Source organism: Pithys albifrons, chromosome 1 (genome assembly GCF_047495875.1).
Source record: "Pithys albifrons albifrons isolate INPA30051 chromosome 1, PitAlb_v1, whole genome shotgun sequence".
NCBI classification, from domain to species: Eukaryota; Metazoa; Chordata; class Aves; order Passeriformes; family Thamnophilidae; genus Pithys; species Pithys albifrons.
The window spans coordinates 45,551,533-45,569,311 of NC_092458.1; the positions used below are offsets into that span (position 1 = coordinate 45,551,533).

Sequence of the window (17,779 nt, forward strand, 5' to 3'; positions counted from 1 at the left end):
GGTAGCAAGTCCGTCCAGAGGATCACCATAGAGAAGCTCTAACAGCGCCAGTTCCCGTAGGTATTGGCTGGCCTCATCTATGGTTGTCCACTTCCGTGGGGAACTCTGTAAAGACTCCCTATACGGGTATGCCCCAGTCACACCTCCAAAGAGTCGCAACAACAAATTGCAATCGCCCTCTGTCTTTGCCATCTCCTTTTCAATTTTATCATCTCTTGCAATAGTGCCCAGGTGTTGTGTTTCTTGACCATTCAACACGTAAGACCCAGCTCCTCCATCTCGGCATCGGAGCACCCATGTAAGAATTCGTTCACCAGGCAGGCGCCTGTATTCCTTCCGTATGTCCCGAAGTTCTGCTGGGGTCAGTGATCTGGATATTATGGTCTCCTGTCTAATTTCCCTTGGCCGTTCCTGTTTCCCAGGTGATTGTTTGGCCCCCTCTGTTGAAGGTCCTGCACCTGTATCATCTGTCGAAAAACTCGCACTTGTCCCCTCACCAGCTCCTTCTCCTACTGTTGCTCCCTCTGATGTCCCTATCCATGACTTCCTTTTCACTACAGGAGCAATAATAGTTTTTTGCTGGTTGATCTGGGTACTTGTCTGGTTTGGGGTATTTGTAGTGTCCTCCACAATCTGGGTCCCTGTGTCCTCCCTTGTACCTTTTTGGCAATGCTCTATTGCAGCTCGGTAGGCATGGGCCAAACCCCAATAGAAGGCAAGCAGCTGGTGGTTTGGGTCAGAATAAGCAAGGCATCCTTCCTCCAGGCAATGTGCCAGCTTGTTAGGGTCGAGCACCTCCTCCGGAGTAAATTGCCAGGTAACAGGAGGTGCCAAACGTCCTATTAACATGCCCAGGCTACTCCATCTTCCCTGCCACCCAGGCAGTGACTTCTTCAAGGGACGTCCCAATAAGGGTCTATTAAAACCCCGATTTGAAGCTTGCTCTGTCCTGAACCGAAACCACCAGCATAACACCACCTTTTTCAAACCTATCAATGCACCTAGGGTTTTCACCAGTCCCACGATTGTCATCAAAAACACCAAGTAAGAGTCCCCAAAAACTGTGTATGCTCCTGCTATGAAACCTTCTATGTTGAAATCAGGCAGATCTTGGAGGGAGAAAAGAAAATTGAAGTCAAAGGTTGTACCAGGCAGAGTAGCTCTCACCATGTGAAATAGTATAAGCACTATCACAGGCAAACTGACAGTTATAACTAAGAAAGGAATTAACAAAAGGCCTATTACCAATTTGCTCTCCATTTTGTTTTACATTCAATGCCCAACGTGTTCCCAAAACACAAGATAATCTACACTAGTTTACCTAAACAATCCCCGGGAACACAGCCAAGCTCCCGGGAAACTTGCCAACACCCTTGGTCAGTTCCCGGGTTTCGGCACCAAAGGAATGTTATAGTTTGAGCTGGCAAAATGCCAACTGCCTGGTACCCAGTCAAAAAGTCCACTCCCAGAGCAGGAGAGTGAGGGAAAACAGCAGAAACGAGGCTTTAAACACAGTGAGGTTTTTATATTTATACAGAGAAGAGGAGAGCTTAACACAGAATATGAAATAGCACATAGTGACAGGAAACAACAACAGGCTCACCGAGGTCGCCCCAGCTAACAGGTGAAACTCCAAACCAACCAAACCCCCTCCCCAGAGGAAACCTCCCAGCAAGAGGGAAAGAGGAATTAACAGGAATGTGCTCACGTCCCCGGCTAAGCAGACGTGCCGACCGGCAGGAGGGCCTGATATCAGCAGTCAGGGAGCGGGAACCGTCCTGGTCAGAAGCAAGGACCGAAGAGCGCAGAGACTCCTCCCCCCTTGCTTGTTATACTCCCCGACACTTCCTGATGATGTCAGATGATATGAAATACCTCTATGGCTGCTTAAGTCAGATGATACCTGTCCCCTCTAATCTGTGTCACAACCTTTGAGGCCTGCTAAAAACTGAGGCCTACATGGGGACCTATGCTGACTAAAGCCAAAACTACTACACCTTCTCTTAGATGGATGGTCTTACAGGGCTAAACGAGCTCCATCTGCCCGGGTTTGGGGTTGGAGTTGTCCTTCTCCTAGGATGGTTGCCAGACAGCTAGTGAGCCCATCCTGCCCATGGACAGACTTTGTCTGACCCTTCAGCTGAGACCTGTCTGGCATGGGAGACCCTACCGGCGGCACAAACCAACTCCAGCATAGCTCTCAACCTCATGACAGCTAAGTTATATTACATGAAATAATGGAGCTGCATGACAGTGCAGCCTGCCCTTGTTAGGCTGATGTGGGGATTTCCTGCAACTCTTATTTTTTTCTGATGGAATCTGCTGTTTGTATATATGGGGGGTTTTTTTAAACTGTTTTTCTGAGCATGAGCAGTTTTCAAACACCATGCAGAGCTGTATCTGATACTTATCCTTTATAGCACCTCTGTGTAACCTGTGCTGTCTTTGGTAGTGGAGTATATCAATCTTTTGAGCCACAGGTGAGGGTGATGCATCTGCATCCTAGAAATCTTCGTAGCATGTCATGCAAACAAACAAATAAAAACACCAGCACAAAAAAATTAAAAATGCAGTGGCAGAGATCTCTCAAGATTTATTGCATCATTATCTCACGTGAAACAGTAAGATCATCCTGGCATGACTGAGCAAGAACAATTGTGTGAGAGTATCATTATTTATTCTGTCATCCTGCTGATTGCCCTTAGACCTTTCCAGGAGCCCAGGCATTTTCAGCAGCAAGGTCTTTTGTTTCATGTAGTTTCAAATACAGTAATTTCAAGGAGGGAAGCCTGATCTACATCATGTTTCCTTCTCCCATATATTCCATAGGTAGGATGTGTTCATCTGTGAGATAGCAAGACTCTGGAAGTGGGAATGGTTTCTCCCTCTGGCTTTCGTTTGCTTCTATAAAACTTGACAGAAAAGCCCTTGAGCAGATGACTTGCAAGTTTACACTGAAGAAACATAAAGACTGATCCCTTTCCTTACTGACCTGGAGGAAAAATAAACTCCATCCAATATATACCCTCTATTCTGAGTGTAATGAACCAGCAGTTATTGCTCTCTGTAGGAAAACACGAGGCTGAACAGCTCAAGATACAGCCCATGACATGATTCTGTTTTCGTCTACAGTCATAAGTTTATTTTTTGGTAGCATTATTAAAGAGTATTAATAATGTGTTAATGAAATTCAGGAACTGTCTGGACACAGTCCTGTGCCATGTGCTCTAGGATAACCGTACTTAAGTACAGAGGTTGGACCACATGACCCATTGCGGTCCCTTCCAACATAATCCATTCTGTGAGTCTGTAATCTTAATATGCATCCCAAGAATGGAACTCGAAATTAATAAACTCCCCATTTTTGTAAGAGGAGCTTCATAACATGGAAGTGATGGACCAATCATGAAATACAATGTGGTAGCTTGGACAGAGCCTAGTTGTAGTGAAATGGCTTAAGACTGAAGGTAATGGACAAATAGTGGAAGGTACTTGATAAAATGGACATTTAACATTCACTGGTCAATATGGATAATACTGTTATTGGTTGGACACTGTTACTGTTCCATGCAGCACGAAGGTTTTGAAGCATTTGCAGGATCCATGTTTTTCAATATGTGCATAAGAATGTTCTCATTATGTTTTTCTTGTCCTCAGTATTTTGTTTATCTATAGCACTTTGTGTATTTCTAGAGATGTTCCTTAAAATTCACTTACCAGTTTGCTCTAGGCAAAAAGTGCCTAAACTGAGGCTTTCAAAAAAATCCCTCTTCCTATGAGATGCAGATAAATGTATTCATTATGGTCCAGCTTCGGTTAGAGGCTCAATCTAATTTTGAATTCAGTGTGTGTCTCCTCCCGAGTAAATCATCTAGTTCACTGTTACCCACCACTTCAAACCTGACCTTGAGGGAAGTAAAAGAGCTTCTCATCATTCTCATAAGCTTTGGGAGGGGAATCAAAAAGAAGGTTGGGCTCTGCTGGGCCCAGGAAAGCACTTCTGTCACGAATGCCCTGAACATCTTAATCTGGTCAGATGTTAGCTGGAGAACCTTATCTGAGTTCAGTTGTCAAGGAAGAATGTATGGAGGAGAGTTTATCTGGGCTGACCAGCCTCCGAGTCAGTAACGAATTATTAGATAAAAAACAGCTGCTTCCATTGTGCCCTGATAGGAACAAGGAAGTCTGTGCCTTTTGCAAAACCCAGGTATTTTTTTCTTCACCCTTTTGGAAAGTGAGGTGAATGCTACACCAGATGATGTTCAAATGAATTTTGTGTCCCTATTAGAAAAAACTAGCTTTTTATCTAATATGTGTAGTTTCATCTTTGCTGTGTTGCACTGACCCCTGTGTCATGTTTCCTCAGTCTAAAAATCATCCTGAAAATCTAGTCATCAACCCTGTTATTTCACTGCTCTTCTTAAATCCAAGTGTGTTCTTGTCTGTTGTAAATACTTTGCAACCTATTCATTAGTTTTCTATCCAAATGGCATCTGAGTACATGACGTGACATTTTGAGTGGTAATACCCACTCAAGGAGGTAAGTTGACACTTAACCTTTGTTATGTGGGCATGTGATGGAACAGCAGAAAAGCAGTTTATGGTTCCAGTCTGTTTGTGTGGAATGAGGTGATAGTAGTGAACCAATGTATTTAGAATCACCATAACCATCGTGGCAAGTCAAGCCAAAGGTCTGTGTGGTCACAAACTCCAGCAGGATCTCCAATAGGTGAGGAGAACAGGGAAGATGAAAAAGATCCATGTTGCGTCATCCTTCCTTGGACACAACTTTGATCAGTCAGCAGTTTTTAGGGGATTTTAAACCCATTGCTCTACTTGGACCATTGTGTTTAATAGCCGTTAATGAATTCTTCCCAGTAAAACTTGAATCTATCTTTTGGCTCACTTATATTTTTGATTTCCAGAACACCTGTGGCAATGTGGTGGTAAATGTGGTCTACTCATTTTCAATTATTTTATAGTTGTGGTCTGCCAATTGCTTTTGTTCTTACATTGTGAAGAACAGTTTCCATGTCAATCAGGATTTTGATGTTTATCATAGGACTTCAATTGTCATTTTCCTAAACCAAAGCATATTATCTGCCTTATATATTGTAGAATGTTAATTTCTCAGATCATCCTCATAGTCTTTTTATGGACAGGAAAGTCCTCAGTGTAAGTGAAGTTCATTCTTGAAAGGTAGGAGATCTTTATCATTTTGCCCATGTCTTCCACGCAGCATTTAAAAGAATGTGTTACACATCTTACACCATCTTCTTAAAGGAAATGTTTGTTGTCCAAGAGAGCTGCTGTAATACAACCCATTACTGCCAGAACAGCTACATTTACATGTGGGTCCAGGTTACGAGTCATCGTTGTAATGCATGGTAAAGGTTAGTTTTCTCATATGCATTCTGTGTTACTACCTTGTCACTCAGTATTGCAAGTTTGTTCTACAGGTCTTTGTTGATGGATATCTGATATAACAAATCTAAGGACAGTCTCTGGAATGTTACATAAAAAGCAGAAGTGCCATATGTAAAGTGTTCTTTAAAGGGCCAAGAATATTGCATATTAAGTAACATGACCTTTAGTACCACTGTCTTGATTTAATTAGCATCTGTCTTCTCACTTAAACAACTTCTGTATGTCAAATGGCAAGTTCTTTCTTGGCATGGTGCTGCTGACTGTGAAGCCCTCTTGCCTTGACAGTGTAACTGTGCATATTGTGCTTTGACCATTACCTACTTACACTTTTTAATTCATTCTGGGTTTGGTTGGATGGAAAGTATATATTACAGAAGGTTTCTTTTCATGTCTACTTTGAAATGTAAAAAAAAACCCGTCAGAAGAGGATTATATGTTTTATATATGGAAAGTGCTGGTGGGTTTAGTGGTTACTTCTTTAAATACGTGCATTGCTTTTTGCAAATACGTTGTTTGCAAAGCCAGTGACACTACCAGAGACCATTTGCTGTACAGCTAAATGCTGCCAGATTGTTTGTTGGTATCTCATTGTTCTTAATTGGAGCTGTATTGAACTTAGGATCTTCAAAGATGTTAGTTTGTGTTTTAATTAAAAAATTATACTACTTTTCCTGACCTGCTTACTGTGCCTGCTGTTCATCAGTGATCATTTAGATGTAATGCAGTTTAAATTAAACCTTATGAGTTTCCACTGTTATTCAGCTGTCAGTCTTTAACTTCTTCAGCTTCTGAAATGTGGTTCTCCTTTTCTTCCACCCAAAGTTTGTTGTTAGCTGTACTGCCCCATCTGCTTTGGGTCCATTCAGTTTGGTGGGAGTGATTTTCACATCCATAGAGCCTCACCCCTGGGACACTTCCATGTGGGGGAAGATTTCTGGAGAGGAAGGCTGGCAGGACAAGTAGCATATGTCTCCTGCGCCCTGCTAGGAACAGAAGTTGAAGCTCATGGAGTCACTGAGTCCTCTACACTGCAGAGTCTCAGCTTCCCACAGTGTTGAAGCCTTGCTGGTGGTTATGTACACCAGTGCATTCAGTAAACCTTGGAGATGGATTGTGGCTTCTATGACATATAAGAAAGCTTTAATACTACTTGAAGTGGTTTTCTAGAGGAAACAGAGCATCAAGCTGTCATTAGTGACAGTGAAGTAACAAATATGACCTGTTGTCTCATTCACTGATGGCTGTTCATCATGAACACTGAACAAATGGAGAGCTTTCAACGAATGCTACTGTGCAGTCACACAGGAAAACAGGAAAAACATTTTAGGGACAATGGTACAATGAAGTCATCTGTGCATGGTCCTGCTGATGCCAGCAGGATTACTGACAGAAGGCACCACTAAACTGAGTTGATTACACAGGACTCCGACTGCTCGGTCAGATGTCAGTGTCCTTTTTACATTGCCCTCAGACCTCCACTGCATTTCATCATCAGCACCACCCCACAGCATAAGTCAGTACTGCTGCCAGTATTCACTGTCCTCCCACCTTGTCTTTTCGGTTGACTCCAAGCTCCGTCCTCATCCCTAAGCAGTGTTCCTAGTCCATTAGGTCGAGGAATGGATATACAATAAAAATGAATAATTTTGGGGGGGAAAGACATGACTTTCAATTCATCATTTCCTTGGTGCTGCTGTGCAAGTCCCTATGGCAGCATGAAAGAGGAGGCAAGTTGAGGGTAGGATGGTATTGGGATCCCCTTATCTCAAACAAGGAGAAAGCGTGAATGGCGATCAGAAGAGCTCAGGCACAGCAGGCATCAGAAGTCTTGATCAGAAGGCTTACAAGAGTTTAGTAACACCAATACCTTTTATATCTTCTTATCTAACATGTCATGACATTATTGGTCAACCAATTCACCTCACATACACAGAAGCATCCCATTGGTCACAAGACACCACACACACTACAGGTAGCTCTCTTCTCTTTAAGGGAGTACTCTAAACTGCTTTCCTTCAGGGATACACACAGCCATCCCCCCACAGGATGGAGTTGCGACTATTGCCTCTTGTAACATCAGGTTTTAATGTCAGTTTGCATTAGTGTAGTCCAAATGCTGCTTTTTATTAGAAACACCAGGATGGTAAGTTAATTCTTTGTCTGGTGGTACCTAGGCCATTTGTTGTTATTATGTGAAGATTTTAAGCCTGAAAGCCTGTTCTTTCGTATTTATTATTTTACAGCTTGCATATATCCCTTTACTTACTCTTTTCAAGAGGGTTTTGGTTTTTTTGATTGGAGGGAATAAGATCAAGAAGAAGCAAAAGAAAGATGTAGGAAAAAAGAGGAAACCTTGTCTTTTATTATGAAAATAGATGTTTTAAATTGTTGACTGAACTCAGTGATACTTCACAGTAACAATCAAATTTTCTGGTGTCTGTGCATAGATTTCCATAGATTTATGTGAATCAGCAGTTCAAAAATAGAACCTAAATTAATGTTCACGCTCTAGACAGCCTAAGAAAAACACTTTGTTTTTAATTTTGCAGTTACAAGGTATTAGAAAAATATAGAAAAAACTTACATAGAAAATATTTTTGTTATGATTTTCTTTATCTGACAAACCCCACTTCATTCTTTTTGCTAACAGGTGTGGTTCACACTAGGTAAGCATCAGCGAGCCTTAGCTTTATATTTCCTGTAATTCTCTAAGTCTGTTTTTCTTGTGTTTCAAGCTATGTCATTCAGTTCATGTGTAAGAGGTTGCCTGTGCTCCTTCGGGCAGCAAACTTGATGACTATCTTCAAAAGTCTATCACCAGGTACTTGTTGACAAAAATCAGTGTCACAATTGAAGTTGGTAGGTTAAACTTGTAATTGATTTTCTGTTTAAAACTTATTGACAATATGAGATACTGTCAGAATAAGGAACATTGTCATTTATATCCTGTGTAATTTTAGAGAAGCAGTCAAAATGCTGTTGTAATTATGAGCAATTTAACTTTCAAACTTGGATCCCTCTTCTCGAGACCAATGGTTCATATCTTATCAGGGTTAATTTCTTGCTTCATTTATATGAGATAAGTAAATTGAATACCATACACTTGGCTCTGTGGGAGTGTTTTGGATGAGATCTTAAAAACTGAGATTGTGTTTATTCTGTGTGGGTGTTAAAGATGTCCCTGTTACGCTATATGCTGTTTGCAAGTTGCTTAATACCATCTACTCTTTGAGATGACTGCATTTCTTCAGTGTTATGTGTACATAGTTGCAAAATATTTTGGGATCCTTCAAAGCAAGAGGTCCTCCGTGTCAGTGTCTGTTGTACACATTTATTGTGCCTGTCACTCTGGAGTTCCACACCATTTGTTACTGCTGTTTATTGCATTCATGATTGTTACTGCGTTAATCACAGAGTCTCAGAAAGTAATCATCTGTTTAATATTTTGAGCTTGCACAACTTAAGTTTCATCTAGACTTTTGTAATGATGTGAAAAAAAATTCAGTTGTGAATTGGTCACTAGCCTTCAGGAAGTGCATTAGTGGTTACTGCAAGCCCTGATTTAACCCAGTTGCTGATGCAAACTGCAAATATTAAAGACTTCATGGAATAAAAGCCATGCGATATCAGGCAAATACTTAGTTTATCTGGAAGTCCAGGAAGTTACCCTTTTGTATAGCATTTGTGACTCCCTTCTCCTTTCCAATTTCTTAAAGTCAGACATAATTATCATTTATAATACTCTGATTGTAGTGAGTTAGTCCATAATTTGTACTAATACCCAAAGAAAAGCATAATGATAGGTTAATATGGAGGTAATGTGTGAAGCTAAAGACAGCTTGGCCTGAAGATATTTCCATGGCAACAGAAAGGTCCCTACAGATGTCTTCCTTCTGAACCTGGTGCTGTTTATTAAAGGCTGTCTGTAGTACAATCTGTAATTACCATTAGGTAAAGAAAGGTTGTGAACGTGGGTGTACTGCTTGGCTGATGCTCTCTGACTGATTTGTTTAGTGCAGCTTTGAAATACAGTTACAAAAGAATATTAAAAACCTGAGATCATTTAGCAGTTTCTCTCTGCAGGTAAGTTAAGACTTAATTTGAGACTGTTGGCTAATCCAAGAGTGAACTATCTGAACAGCCAGTATGGGGAGGATGGGGAGAAATGGTTTTGAACTCTTTCAGCACTATGATTATTAAAGATAAAAGAACATTAAAAGCATGCTGGATAAATTAAAAACTGCAGAGCTGTGGATAGTAAGGGATGTAATGCACAACAAAGTAAGGTTTTGTAAATAGCAAAAAGCTTCTGTAAACGGAGAGAGACAAAGACTCTAAAGGAGAAGGTGAGAAAATAATGCATGACAGAAGATAGAATACTTATCTATCTGCCTTCTGTCTTTCTTGGGATCAACAGTGTAGCACTGTTGACGCTAACAGCAAGGTGGAAGGAATATGGGGCAGAAAAAAGAAAGAACAGGTAAAAAGGACTCTTTAATGAGTTAGAAATGTTCAGGTTTGTAAGCTTAGCATGAAGTTTCTTCTGTTCTACCCAAGCAGCTAATTGAAGCAGTTTTGACTCTGCAAAAAATTACCTTGTAAAAACTGTAAAGGACAGGTAAGATCGAAAAGAGGGCACATAGAGAATATATTCTTGAAAGACAGAAAAAAGAAAGGTCTTGTGATTGCAGATGAGTCATACAAATTTGGCACCATGAAAGATGCTCAGACATATAACTGTACAGAAGGAAGTGGTCATGAATAAGTGTATGCTGGACGTTTTATGACACTTTTGTAATACAGCTCATAGTCTTCTAGTTGGTTACAGTACTGAGGACAAAAGCAAATGTAAGGATGGAATATAGCGAGCTTGTGAAATGGATTTTATGAAATGATTGCTTGATATAGTGATTTGGTGACACTGAAGCTCAGTAGGGATGGAGGAACAATCCAGATGTTTCTTTGCGACTTTACTAAGGCTTTGATTAAAATCATAGGCAACATCTCAAAACCAATTTGGAGATCTGTAGAGTATGTAAAATGATTGCTATGTGGATGACTGCAAACATACACAAGCCAGCTCTGTGGATGTCCGCAAACAAATAGGGTAAATGGTGCTGGTTGTCTGGCGAGGGATGGATCTTGGCAGTTATCACCTTATGGATAATAGGATGCAGTAGAACATAACCACAGGATCAAAGGGTAGTTGGGGGCAGGCTGGTACTTCAGGATATGGTCTGGTCCAGCCCTCTGGTCAAGCAGGACCACCCAGAACAGGTTGCTCAAAGCTGTATCCAGTCCATGTTTGCATATCTCCAAGGATGGAGGCTGCACCTTTCTGGGCAACTTGTTCCAGTGTTTAACCATCCTCATAATAAAGAGGTTTCTTCTCATATGTTTAAATGGAATTTTCTGTGTTTCAGTTTATGCCATTGCTTCTTGTCTGTTCATTGGGGACCACTGAAAAGGATCTGTCTCTGTCTTCTCTACTCCCTCCCATATGTATTTGTTATAAACTGTAAGATCCCACTCTCTCCTTGTGGATATACAAATGGTTGTGGTTTAGGAATGGTATTCTGCAGTTTAGTACTCTCACTGGAACCAAGCACCAATTGCTCTCCCATCTCTTGTGCAGTGGGACAGAGAGGAGAACTTGGGGCACAAAAGGCAAAGATCACATGCTGAGATGAGAACAATGAGATAAGAAAATGAACAATGAGATAAGAAAATGAAGAGTAACAACAATAATACTAGTAACAAAAGTATGGAGGAGAAGTGAGCAATTCACATGCAGAAAATGCTGACTTTGGAGCATGACCCGATTGCAGCCATGACACCTGGACTGCTCCCTCTGGCTCAGAACCAGCACCACACTTACTTGACTGGAAGGAACCCCTTCTCTGGGGAAGAGACTTCCTTCCCCACTCTGGCATCAATGTGAGGTGCTATAAAATACCCTTTGGATCCTGGTCTTGACTATTCGTGGCTACTGCAAAAATTAACCCTGTCCTTGCTGGGACCAAGACAAGAAAGCCTGTGAACTTCAAGCTGGACAGCAAGCATTATAGAAGACTAGACTGAAATCAGTTAAGATGGAGGTGACATCCAGAATTATTAATTGGAAGATCAGTACAGATAAGTGACTAATTTAGAATGGGAAATCAAGTCAGTAAATGCATAGCATAAATTAATTGGATAGAAGAAGCTTGATGGACAAACATTTATTTAGTATGGAAAGGAGAAAAAAGGGTAGCATTCAAATTTTTGAAAAGGCTGTTTATAGGCAAAAAGAAAGATTTCATTTTCTTTGAGCCTGTGATGAGAAGGTTTAGTTTTCCAAGGGAAAAACATGTAACTTTGATGATAGCTAAGCATGCTTAAGAGGTTGCTTCCTGAGGTTGTAAAACCCTAGTTCTCAGAGTTTTAACATTAAATTAAACAAACCTTTCTAAATATATCTGGTTCAACTTTCAGGACAACAAAAGTCATGAGTTTCTGCCTTAATATCACATGTAGCCTTATGTTTCTCTGCTGCTGTGATCTTTTACAAAGGGATTGTTCATTGTTATGAGGGACAGGGCATCCTTTGCAAATGTTTTAGGATGTAGTCTGTCACTGTTACCTTAGAATATGGGTGTGTGTGTGTGTGTTATGTTTTGCTTCGATTTCAGTTAAAAACTGAAGCAAATGTATAAACCTTAATCAGCTGTCAGAATTAGGGTGATCCTATAACTCCCTGTAGTGTGCACATGTCTGATTAGGGGCCAACTCTGTCATTACTAGAGGAAAAAACTTAGCAGTGGTCCATTTTAAAGTGTTAATAAATTATGCCCTCATGATTTTTGCTCACTTGTTTGCCTGGAACTGACATTTTAAATTTTAGCTCAGTCAGAAGATGTTAGTTGTTATTCATGGTAAGGTTCATGTCTGCATTTGAAATGTAGTGGTTTTGGCAGCTAGGTAAACAGTGAGTAAGAGGGGAGGAGAAATGTAGCAAATAGATTTGTGAATTTATTTTTTTTATTATATCTTGCATGAATAATACGGTACAGTGCTCTTCTGTTCATATTGATGGAGAGGCATTTTGCATATTACTTTGTGATAAATGATCTCAGCTGAGACGAGAGCAAGAATACACCGGCCCAATAATAGAAAATCTGGTAAAAGCAGAGGAATGTCTATATGTACCTCAAGACATCAGCATACGAACCTTTGATTTATTGCTAGCCTGTCTCTGCAAAGCTTTGCCAATGCCTAATCAATAGCTGAAACTTGACAAAAACTGAAGAGCAGTGCTGACTTTCTACAGCATTTTACAAAAAACTGCCCTAACTCAAAAAGACATAGAAGACAGACAAAAGATAAATACAGTTGTGCAAGTACTTTAGCTTTTCTGTTTCTTTTTTTGTCATCATTTTAGCATCTCCTGAAAAAGACTTTTTTGTTGTTTATTAACTTAATTCCAAATTGTATCTGTTGGGAGAAGAGAAAAACAGTGGTCTTGCAAACAGCTGGGGCTTTTCTTGTAGTCTTGTGAACAAGAGCTTTTTGTTTCATTTATTTTTTCCGAGCCTGACAACTATTTTTTGCTTAATTCCACCTTGCGATAATTAGAAGGAGATTCCTGGGGGCTGTCTATTTTGTTTGAAGTGCAGTTCTAAAGGCGATAAAGGAGAGATCCTGAGGTACTTGCTTGAGGCTAGTCAGTCTCTGAGTTGAGTGACAAGTTGAAGTGCTTGCTTTTAACCATGTCTCATGTTGAACACAGTTTTTTAATGGTGTAAGGGCTGATTCATGTGTTCGTTTTTAATAGAAATAAAAAAAAAAGCAGACAAACCAACCCAAACTTTATTTGTAAAGCTTTTCTTTGTAAACTGGGTGGAGAATGAAGGAGACACCTGCCTCAGCCTCTGCGCCTTGTGCAAGCACAGATACAGTGACTGATGCTGCTATAATCTCTGGCATCTCTAGACAAGGTGAGTGATGTTGCACAACCATATAGTCCTTCCTCCCCTAGCGGTGTTTGCAGTTGCAGTTTAGATTTGTATTGCATTGTGGTGTAGGAAATTCTAACACAGGACAGGAACCCCTTCTTGGAGGAGCTGGTTCAGTTTCCAGCTCACCCTAAACCCTAAAAAGACCTGAGTTGTTCATACTGTAGACAAATCAGTGCAAAAATTTTGTATTTGAGAACATGGCTGTTTTGGTTTATTTTCCAAGTGTTCTTCAGCAGAAGTGTGGCTTAATACATATTTTTTTAAACTCCCCATACTTGCCATCAGACACAGAACAGTGCAGGAGGGCTTTTCTGAAGGATTTTGATGCCTAGAAGTTGTATGTGACCAAAGCTGAGGCATTTGAATGTGACACTATGAGTTGTATTGCTTGCTTCCTTGTACTTCACAGGTGTTAGAGAAATACAATTTTTTGTATGCCTTGTTTGTATATCCCTGTCATAATTCTAATAAAAAAAGGGGCAGTGATATATGTGGTGTGCTTGTTAACATCAAGGCAGAGTTATAAACAGATGTTACTGTTGGAGTAGTGCTGGAGCAAAATGAGGGGCCTTGGACACTCTGGGTCTGTGAGCACTTTTAAGTCTTTTCTTAAATAGTGTTTGAAAACAAAAGTGCTGTGTCAGGCATTCTTTTTCACCTAACTCTGATCTGCTGTTGTGTTTTAGGTGCTTAAAGCAAATGTAGTAACTGCTTGCAACTCAACACCCCCCCCCCCTCCAAACCCTACCCCCCAAATCCCCCACCAAACAAACAAAACGCCAACATTTTTCTTTCAAGTGCTGTGTGCTGCCCTTGCTGTTTTGCACATTCTGTGCTGGCTGTGCATGTCCAATTCAGAGAAATGCTGCTTGGCATTTTACTGTTTGCTGGGTCATTTAAGGTAACTGCTCAGCTTCAAGTGTTACAAGGAAAATGAGCTTCATACACTTGCATTTTAAAGCTCAGATAGTTTCAAAGTCTGTTGAAGAGGACCTTCATTTTAAGATACTTTTCTGTAGCAGTCACTGTAATAGTTTTCTGAACAGTGTCAAAGTGCAAGGCATCTGTTACCTGAATGAACTGTGTTTATTACTTCTAGGAAGTAGCAGAGAAAATGATACTTAGTCAGCAAAGGGTCAGTTGAAAGTGCCTGAACAATGATGGTACTGTGGAAAATACACAATTTTTAAAGAGGTGCATGGAGATAACACATCTTTATGTGTTAGTGGGCTTTGCTGTACTGTGTGAATCTGAGTTCACAATCTAGTTTTTGCAAGGATGCCAGCTTTACGATGAGTGGGGTTCTAATGTCAAAACCTGAAATCTTGTTTACAGGATTGTAGCTATATTGTGTTTAAAATTTAGCTTGACAAATGTTGCCTAATGGAAGGTAATAGAAAAATACTGAACCAGTATGTTTAACTTACTAGGACCCCATATAATCTTTCTATGTCAGGGAGGAGGGAGGAAAAATGAGGGAGGCCCTAAAAGAAGGAATCTGAGGAGCATATGTCATGACATTCCTTTCTTTTTGAAAGAAAGCTACTGAGTACAGACAAGATGTCCAGGTATTTTTTTGTTTGCTTGCTTACCTGTTTGTGTTTTTTTTTCAAACTTTCTACATTCTTGAATGGACTGTTACAGGAACACTCCTCTTTTTCTTTAAAGCACCTTTGACATAGAAAAGTTGTGAGAAACTCAACAAGTGTAATCCATGAAAGTTCTTTTGGGTTTGGATTGCCTTTGCAAACAAGCTTCTGGATTCTTGGTGCACAGACTTGGTTGAACACTTTCACCAGAGCACAGGGAATATCTGAATGTGTTTGCTCTTGAATCTTCAGCATTTACACTGTATACTTCCCAACTTAAAAGGAAAATTTTAATCCTTGTCCCCTGACTGTGGCTGTGATTATAATATTTGATTATGCATGAAAAAAAATCCATCAAGAACGTCATCTAATTTTTGTGAAGCTTTCAGTTTCAAAATAATAGTAGCTCTTTCTCCTAGCTGTGACTGTAGCCGAGATCAGAATAAAACCCTGTTGCCCTCAGAGTGTTGATAGTGATTAAAAACAGCTGCTAATTTAAAAATTGTTTTCTGCTTGGCAGAGATGTTCTGGTATCAAATTTACTCTCCTTCCTGCTGGTCCAGTGGTTCAACTAGAACGTCTGCGAAGAAAGTCAGAGTTTTGGAAGACATTGCATAACAGTGTGAATCAGTAATTCTGGATGAGAAGGTAGTTTCAGGGGTAGAGGGTGGGGAGCTAGTGAAAAGACCATGCTTGTATTATGGTTTAAGTACAGAGTGCAGAGCAGAGCAAGGAGAGGCTGTGCCATATGATCTCTGTGGGTGGCAAGAGATAATGTTTAATGTGTGGGAATGGTCTTTAGGGATGTAGTCTTTATAATGTTATCTGATTTAAAACTAAAAATGTGACTTGCTGCAGCCCTCCAAGATACCTTGTAATTCTGTGCCTTAGAGTCTACTCTAAGAGCCACATGATGGTGTTTGATAGAAATGGATTTAGCTGCTGCTGTAACTAGCAATTCTGTATCTTTTACCTCAGGTTTTCTTTCTTCTTTGGCATTTGTGTCACCAGATGTCTTTCTGTGGCATCACCTGTGAGTGCAGTTCTTGTCCCTCTGTGCCTACAAACCAGAAGGAATTGACTGTAGTTCCCACTACTGCTGTTTGGTTCTGACGAGAAGATGGCATTGATGTTCTCTTCAGAAACTTTGTCACATTTCCTCAAATCATATTACATATTTCAGTTACTTAAGGAACTTTTTCACTTGGCTTTTAATACCAAGTTGGGTAGTGCAGGAGAAATACAAAACCAGTAAAGAAATAAACTATGTCAGGATAGGAGGTATGTAGATCATATCAAGTTCTGTATGAAGAATGAGAAATAAAGACCATACTTCTTTCAGAAGGACTTCTAGACAATTACATTGAAGTGGCTGATGGTCCACTTGGGAGCTAACAGTGATCCCAGTGCTCCTCAGGGTTTTGCTGAGGGACATTTCCTGTTGGACAAAACCACATATGTGGGCTGACTCCTAGGAAGAAACTTATGAACCTGCATTAATTACTGACACATTCTCTTTGAAGAATACTGGAATACCCAAAGGAACAAACTGATGTAAAATTCATGTTGGAGTTTTCTTTAAATGGATCCTTTCCTAATAAGACTGTAAATTCAGTGAATTATGAATGTTATGTATGGGGGAGGCACATGGGTATAGCACAGAGGGAATAGAGCTGCAGTGAGGCGATGTCTGTATTATTTACAAGCCTCTGTGCTAGTTAAAAGGTAAACGGATGGGAGAAATGAACCAACTCAAAAGAGATTACAAGTCAGAGTTACAATTTGCTAAAAAGATTATAATAAATACAACAATAGAGAGAAAAACTGGTTTTGACCCACAAAAATAGATGTATAACCCAGGAACCTGGGACATGAACATAATGGTGTTCATTAGCCCCTGTGCTGAGTGCTATGTGGTTCCTCTGAGTACAAAATAAAAAGAAAGGAAACCTGTTGGTAAGGATGATGGTTGCAGTTCTGTCAAAGTAATGATTGCAGTCTTGTAGAGAATGGCAGTCACAGTATTGTTGAGGTTCTGGTTGTACTCTGGATCTGACAAATGGTACCAGAAGTCCCAAACCCAAATTTTATATACCCTCAGGTCCATGTGGGTATGCCTAGTACCTCACCCAGGGCAGGGAGTTTCACAGTGGGTGATTTAACTGAATTGGGGGATATTTTTGGAATCTTTGATGGTCTAGGTCGTTGCAACTGCCTATTGTGCTAGTCCCTAATGGCCCATTAGCAGAGATACCTATCAGACTGCATATGAAGGTGCTAATGCCTCCCAGAGGGGAGTTATCACAGCTGAGTCACTGGTGTGAAGACAGACAAACACTTCCCTGTGTCACAGGGTTCTTTAACACACAGTGTGAGGTGTCAAGTGTGCCCTGAGCAGATGCTGCAGACGATCCATTGTTAACAGTTTATCAGAAATGAGCTAGAGGGTATAGAATACAGTTTTGGTTACACCCCTATAGTGATAAACTGGTCCCAGCCCCTGTAACTAAGACAGCCTCTTTGACAAGTGACATCTTGAGAGCATTTATCTCATGGCTGAGATTGCCCTACAACTTCTGTCTTTATGAGTTTGATAATTTTTAGATATGACTTGCATCTTATAAAAAGAAAGATTAATGAAATTTGCAAGTATTAAAAGCTTTTGCAAATGAAGATGGTTTATTTCTAAGGTCTTTTTACTGCTTTAGTTGCAGCGATTTCAATAACTGTCTGAAGATTAAACTTGTTTACTTTCTCTGGTGCATA

At 40.3% G+C, this 17,779-nt stretch overlaps 1 protein-coding gene across 13 annotated transcripts in view; it reads left to right on the forward strand.

Moving 5' to 3' along the window:
• KLF12 (KLF transcription factor 12) overlaps positions 1 to 17,779 on the forward strand; it is a 253,225-nt gene that overhangs the window by 117,977 nt on the left and 117,469 nt on the right. The window contains exon 1 of one of the 13 annotated variants that reach the window (XM_071550082.1): positions 15,600 to 15,661. The exons of the other annotated variants lie outside the window; for them this stretch is intronic. The gene's annotated coding sequence lies outside the window, so the exon portion shown is untranslated. Of the gene's footprint in view, positions 1 to 15,599; positions 15,662 to 17,779 lie in introns of those variants that run through there. 13 annotated transcript variants of the gene reach the window in all.